Source organism: Abramis brama, assembly GCF_963993115.1.
Source record: "Abramis brama genome assembly, chromosome: 2".
Classification (NCBI taxonomy): domain Eukaryota; kingdom Metazoa; phylum Chordata; class Actinopteri; order Cypriniformes; family Leuciscidae; genus Abramis; species Abramis brama.
In genome coordinates this window covers 53,665,875-53,673,602 of record NC_139964.1, presented here as the reverse complement: position 1 = coordinate 53,673,602, position 7,728 = coordinate 53,665,875, and the positions used below count along the sequence as shown (strand labels likewise).

Sequence of the window (7,728 nt, the reverse complement as noted above, 5' to 3'; positions counted from 1 at the left end):
TTCCCTGCTTAATGCATGTGCCAAAAAAACTCATTGTGTTCTCTGACTAACAAATTACCCCTTAGTTATTTTTTGAGCGTGGGTGAAATTGAAAGAAAATTACTGATGGAAGTGATACAATTACAGATTGAAGTATCTTCTGAAAAATATTATGTGATATTATATTGCTACAATATTGCTACAATGTTTTTTTTTTATTCAAATTCGAATTTTTCTTTCAGTTCAACCTATAATGGTCTAATTAACATTATACCTTGCTAACATTACAAAACCTAACATTGCTAACATTTTTGATATTTTGAATGCAAAGCAAAACTCAAATAAGAATAGACAAAACACCAATAATAAACAATTCTGTACTTTATTTAACGATCACCTAAACATCATCTTGCTGTAAACAGGACAAAGCAAAGAAAAAAGGAAGCAAGACTTGTGTTAGTGACTTTACTTTTCGTCTTTAATTGCATAAAAAAAAACTCCTCATTTATAAGTCGCTTTGGATAAAAGCGTCTGCTAAATGAATAAATGTAAAATGTAATGTAAATGCATAATAATTACTTTCTGGTGGGCGAATGCTCCTTCTTTTTTCCTTTTTTTGCAATCACTGTCAAATTCCTTGACTTCACTAAAATAAAAGATGAATGCCATTGTCAAAAATATTGTGTAATAATAAATAATTTTTTTTTTTTTGCAAATGCAAATTACAAGCATACCTAGAGTGAATAGGGCCACAGAGGAACACCTCCTCAGCCTCCTGCCAGGATAATGCCTGCATCTCATATAGGCCATGAATGATGGCCTGTCCATATAAATAAATAAATTATTATATAAAACATTTCAGTCAATACAAATTAAAAGAAGGAACCCAAACAAAAGGCCAAATGACACATTCTAGCTCACATGTTAATATAGATTGGTTAATACATAGTGAAGGCATAGTAAATTTGATTATTAGGCAATTGTATGAGTTGTAAATGGCTGGCAACAACTTCATATCACAGTTAAATTAATATTGATTAATTTTAATACTTACGTTTTATAAAAACTAATTTAAGTAGTCTACATAAATTATATAAAGTAAAATAATTAATATTAACACACTTAATGTATTTAATTGGTCTACTTTATATCAACTAATTTTAATCAAATTTTTACAATGGCTTGTCTACAAAAAGTCCAAGGTTAAAGGCTAACGTTAGCTATCAAAATATTTTCGGCGAAAAAACATAGCCTACATTAACGGCGCTGTCTCGAAAAACGAGGGGTCTGAGAATGCGGGACTCTGGGTGCGGGACTGTAGATGCAGGCTCCGAGTCTGCAGCTTCATACTACTCCAACTGATAGCCTACTATGTTGTGTGAGAGCGCGATGCACGAGCGCCATCTCTTGGATTTGTTCCACTGCTGGGAAATAACTTAATACTCTGTTATTTATAGTCATACAGATAATATGACATCATTCGAAACAGTAAAATGTATATTTTTATTTGTGTATTCAGAATGACTACAAAATATCATGTCATTGAAAAATAAATAAAACAACATGATGCGCTGCTTTAGTGTGTCTCAGTCTCTTTAGAATTAGATCTTTCTGGCGCACACCAAAAATGAACCAAAATACAGAGAATAGCCTTCTTGGCGCGCCTACTTAGATTAGATTATAGATTTAGATTATTTAACGTTAAATGCCTGAGTCACTTGGAATAAATCACAGCGTTTCATGATAAAATGTGACTTAGCCTATACAGTCCAGAAAATAGGCTATAGGTTATAGCAAATTCAGACCAACTGCTGGTCTACACAGAGAAACAGCCCTTTCTAGGCTCTTCTGTTGTACCGAGCCATTCGTTAGTCTAGTTGTTTGATGAGAAAATTAAATGTAGCCTATAGTTGCAATACACGCGTTTTGTAAGCTCCGTGCAACTGCTGCAGCGGACTATTATTATATTAGAAATCTAATACTCAAGCTGTTTTCTCATTTTTCTACTCTTAATATTAAATAAAAAAACGACTGAACGAAAGATAGGCTACATGGATTATCTTGAACCACCACCGCGTTTGCGGCAGAAAACAGTGCAGCCAAAATGCTCTGTTTGACTTATCTGAGATCCTTTACTCTTCCCTGTGGATGGCCTGTGACCTACTTTCTGTAAGATCTGAATTTTTGAACTTGAATTTTAGAAAACTGAATTTGAAGTTCCGAATGTCTTCATCTTGAAAACTTGAATCTGTATTTTTTTAAACTGAATATTTGCAGTATACGAATTCAGAACAAAAAAAAAACTAGCTGTTTGAAAATACAGGTCTATAAAATTCAGCCATAAAAACATTCCAATTTGTTAAATTTCAAATGTTAAATATTCGTTTAAAAAAAATCAAATTCAGAACTATTTAAACTACAACCTAAAATTCAGTTTTGTTAGATTTCACTTGTAAATAATTCAAATTTACACAATTCAAATTCAAATCATATTGTCATATTTTAAGCTCCATAGAAAATTTTGTGCTTTTTAATGTTGAATTCATCAATCTGGTGCACTTTGAGAGTTCAAAATTAAAAGCTCCAACCCATATTCAGTGTGCAAATTAAAAAAAGAAAAATTCAAACCTTTTTTTTAGTAACAGTGTCTGTCTAGATTACACTACTAGCCTACATAATAATAGTTATAATATTAATCCCATGATAGTAATAGCCATATATTGCAAAACAAATGCACTGAAAAATAAAGGAAACTTTCATAATTAGTTTTGTATTTCTATACTTCACATTAAAGATGTGATTGGGCCAGCCCAGTGTCAATCAAGAAAAAAATCAATGGGCCGCTGATCTACGTGTTTAATTAAAAATGTCAAAAAAACCTAACGCTGATTTTTTTTTTTTTTTTTTTTTTTGGCCAATGCATTACAAACGGCACTAACCCAGCGTCGCCAATTAAGCAAAACAAAACAAAACGAATGGGCCACAGATGTACGAGTTTTATGGGCTGTTAAGACAAAGACAAAAAACAAAACAAAAAAAACATAGCCTATTAGATGTATCGGCCCAAAAAGCACGTCAACCCACCGGGAAGCTCCTAGCCTACATGCGTGGACGTCACACCTGTTGCCTTTGACCACCATCCACTTATTTAGCTGCTGGCGCATCAATTGACATGCCATCTCCTTTCCCTCTTTCTTTTTCTATTTTTAGTCCCGACAGCTTTTTTGCTTTATCCATCTTTTTCGACTCGTACCTGCTCGCTCAGCGCTCACTTTGCCTTTTGTTGTTTGATTCACATTAATGGAGCAACCATCAGCAGGTTTATTAGACTGCTGCCTCTTTTCTGGGGTCTTTTCCAAATGGACCCGGAGGGCGGGATTAATATATATATAAAAAAAATCATAATATTTTTTTTTTACTTGTTTTTTATAATATTTTTTCTTTTCTTTTTTGGTGTTTTGAGATAATTTTATGATTTATAATTAATATTTATGCAATAATTATGACCCATTTTTTCCCATTGAATATAATAGATTTTTTTTTTATATATATATATAATTTTTTTTATTAAAGCTGTATTTCATTTTAGAGTCAAGCCTAGGCCTCATGAAAGCAATTTTTGAAATGAGATGGGCGCCAACTGGTGGACACACTGAGCATTTTTATCACGCAATAGCACATTTTTACCACTAGTGGATTTACAGCTCTCTGTAGAAAGGCTTGCGAATTCTAGTGATTTTTGCACATATTTGCCAATTTCTTTTCAGGTTGTTGATTTTAAAATATAATAACAGATTCTCAAAGACTATTTTTGTCTTTTTTTTCATGAATAATTGCTTTTGATGAATAATTGCTTTTATTTCACACATTTCCCAAAATTAGCTTTCATTTGTGTGTGTGTGTGTGTGTGTGTCTGTTTTGCACTCTTGATGTTTTAGAGATTCACCCCTTCACTGTTGAGTCCTTTTTTTCTGCATCCTGGCTGATTTGTAGATTGTATGCACAAAAAAACTCTGTGTTTTCATATTTTTGACAATTTCCCATTCATTTCCTATGGGGGTCATTTTTGACCAAAGAGCAGAAGTGTGACGACCACTTAGAATGCTTGGATCATGACCTCAATATTTTTTGTGTGTTCACATACCTAATACCATAAAAGTCACCTAGTTTCGTAACATTCCGATGAAGCTGTGATTTTTAAAAATTCAAAACAGATTTTTGTAATCTGAATTTATTAGTGTGTATGTGTATAAAAGTGTGTTTGTGTGTGTGTGGATGTGTCTGTTTTGCACTCTTGATGTTTTATAGATTCACCCCTTCACTGTTGTGTGGTTTTTTTCTGGATCGTGGCTGATTTGTAGATTGTACGCACAAAAAAACTCTGTATTGTCACATTTTTGCCAATTTCCCATTCATTTCCAATGGGGGTCCAAATGGACCCGAAGGTCCTGAGTGTGACTTTTTTTTTTTTTACAACCACTTAGACTATTCAAATTCTGTCCCCACGTTTTTGGGGTGTTCATATACCAAGTACCAACAAAGTCACCAAATTTCGGACCATTCCGATGAAGCTATGATTTTTTACATTTTTTTATTTAAACGCTTCGGGTCCATTTGGACCCGAAGGACCCCAGAGGGTTAAGACCAAATGCAGATCTAATCATTATTACGCATCATATTTTCTCCCAACTATTAACGCCCATTTAAGACATAAACTGTATTTAAGTGAATAAACTGTTTAAGTGAATCTCCAAGACAGCCATTTTGACATATTTGATCGTTTAGATGTGCACACGAAGCCCAAAATATACGTTACTTGTCTCGTTGCGGTGTGTTTCGGAGCGCGCGCCGCATTTGGAACAGCGTCTATTGCGTCAATTTTGGTACTTTTAATAGCCTTTTATTATCAAACGCGTCCCGCAGTTTAGCAACAGTATAGACTACATTTTACAACAATCACCGATCATGCAAATTCTGATGTTATGTTTGGGTTTTAGGGAGATGACAGCGCACCGCTGTGAAGGGAAGGAAGTTGCGCTAGACAGAATGCAGCTTTAGTTTTTAATGGTATACCTCAAATATATTATTTTTTTATAATCATTGGAAGCCAAAATCTAAATCTAAAATAAAATTAGTTTAATATCAAAGAAAGTGTAACCATTTAAATGTTTAGTTCTGTCCTCAATAACAAATATAAAATCAGAAAGATTTATCACATGCACACACCAGTTAGGCTTATGTTTAGACTACTTAATCCTATTGTATTTGTTATTTCCCCAGTTGTAACCTGGTTTCATTGCTGTGATATCTGAGAGGAATTGGATTTAATAGGACTGCTTAGCTAATCAAATGATCGATCTCCTAACTGGCACTGTATTGTGTTGTAACGTAACGTCGGCGTAACGGCGACCATCAGTAAACACAAACAATATTTTATATTTTTTATTAAGCTGTTCTTGTCTTCACTAAAATCAAAATTAGGCTAATCAAAGGGAAGAGTGCTCTTACAAATCACGAGGGAGCGATTTGACCGCTGATTTTGGCTAACGTAATAGACTCGCTGTTTTTGCTGATGCTGAATCGTCTTTAGCATACAATACATTCATTACAAAAGTAACTTTAAGTTAAACGTGTGTTTAAACTACACCTGGGGAAACTCACTTCACCTTCAGAGGCTCTGACGTCAATGGGGTGGCAGCTGGGGTGGCAAGACCTTTACTAGGGGTGGCAGCTAGTAGATCCGCCCCTGATTTTGAGCACTTCTTGTGTTTTTTTTTTTGCCTTTTCACGACCTATTCCTCATTTGTAAGTCGCTTTGGATAAAAGCGTCTGCAAAATGAATAAATGTAAAATATTAAGTCTAATTTCAATATTACAGTTTACAATTTACATTTATTTATCTCATTTAAGCAGTGTACAAGCATCCCACAACCCCACAGATGACCCCATTGGGGTTTGGGGAACATTACCCTGGAGTTCAGGGTCACTGTGTGCTCCCTGTGGCTCTGGGGGGCACAGGGGGCTGGCCCACAGAGAAGATCCATCAGGTTCGGATCCAGGTTCTGATCTTCGGTTCCACATAGTTCCTTATGTTCCACGTTCCCAGCGTTCTGATTGGCCCGTCCACTTGCTCGCCATTGGTCGCAGCGAAGTTCCACTTAGAGTGCATCCCTATATGGTCATGATGTGAGGTTTGTCATTGGTCCTTCTCGAAAGTTCCACTAAGCCTGCATCCTGATTGGCCTGTGGGCGGGACCGCTACAGAGCACGTTTTGCGAAGTGGGGGAGGTATTGCTCAACAGTACTACGCAGTGCTTTGAACATTTTAACCAGATTTAATTATTTTTTTGCTTCAAACGTGTATAAAGTAAGAGGTAAGGGTAAGGGCGAACACCTGTTTGCATTTGTATTTTTCGTATTTACATTTAACGTTACTCCAAATGTCATGGTTGAAATATGATCATCATGATGAATATTAATATGCAGCAATGGTTTTGTCGTGTTGATTTATTTTCTTGATCTATAGTTACTGTTAAAAACCATGGTTAATTTTCCGAAATTCTGTGTGGTTTTGTAGCCTAAGATTTTATGTGCCTCGAATTCATATTTTGAAAAATAAATAAAGCATAATGCCATACATTTTAATTAGGCTACTGTAACTTAGTGAAGCAATGGTAAGTTCGTGGTTACTTTACTGATGTTGTTGGCTACTGTGTTATTTTAATACATAGTTACTTTAGTAATACCAGAGCCCGTCTACGGAGAGCCTTGGCACTTCCTATTAGCCCCATTGTATCGATCTTGGTTGCAGTTCCATTAGAATTCCACTGGAGGTGATCGCGGGCGAGTTCAGACTGAATGGGAGTCTATGGGGCTATACAGCTAAATGTGTCTCTTTCACCCGATTGCCGTTGAGAAATCTCAGATTTTATTGTAGGTTTTGCAAGTTCAACATGTGTTATAGGTCGAAAGTTGAATGAACGAGTACTTATTTCTTTTCGATTTCTTACAAGTTGAGTTGTTGTTGCCCATAACACGCTAGCATTCTGCTAATGACGTCAGCATTCTGACGTCATTGACATTTTAAAAGACTTTTTAAACCAAATAAGTGACTCTAAAAAATCTAACACCCAGCAATGTGTAATTTCTTTGCATCTCCTTTCGAATACAACATTCAAATTACTAGACAAAAAATTATATCCTGAGAAAAGTGGATTTCGAGGGTTTTTCGCCATAGACCTCCATTCATTCTGCACTCGCCTGCGAGCGCCCCCGCATGGACAGAGACGTGTTACTGCAGCCAGTCCAGAAACCGGAAGTAAGCAGAGAGTGCCAATTCTCTTCCTATTAGACATTCTCTGGTAATACTATGATTAATTTTTGCGACAGTATAGCCTACTCAACAGTAGGCAACTAGCTACGCAGTTGCTTTGATGATTTGACAGACAGCGATTTATTACGGATCCACTGATTTTTGAATGATCTGTTTGTTTATTAATTTTTTTGCGTCGAGCTTTCATAAATGAAGGGGTGAGGGTGAACACCTGTTTGCATTATTATTATTTTTTCGTATACGCATTTAATCCAATGTCATGGTTGAATGATCATGAATATTAATATGAAGCAATGGCTTTGTCGTGTTGATTTATTTTCTTGATCTATAGTTACTGTGTTAAAAACCATGGTTAATTTTCCGCAATTCTGTGTACGATTTTATGTGCCTGAAATTTATATTTTGAAAAAATGAAA

General features: G+C 35.3%; 1 long non-coding RNA gene across 1 annotated transcript; it reads right to left on the bottom strand.

Annotated features, from left to right (window-relative positions):
- Positions 1 to 237: 237 nt before the first annotated feature.
- Positions 238 to 876, bottom strand: LOC311076085. The gene is made up of 3 exons (XR_014604612.1): positions 714 to 876; positions 559 to 625; positions 238 to 391 (listed from the first exon to the last, which is right to left on the bottom strand). It is a non-coding gene; the product is annotated as an uncharacterized lncRNA (long non-coding RNA).
- Positions 877 to 7,728: the final 6,852 nt, after the last annotated feature.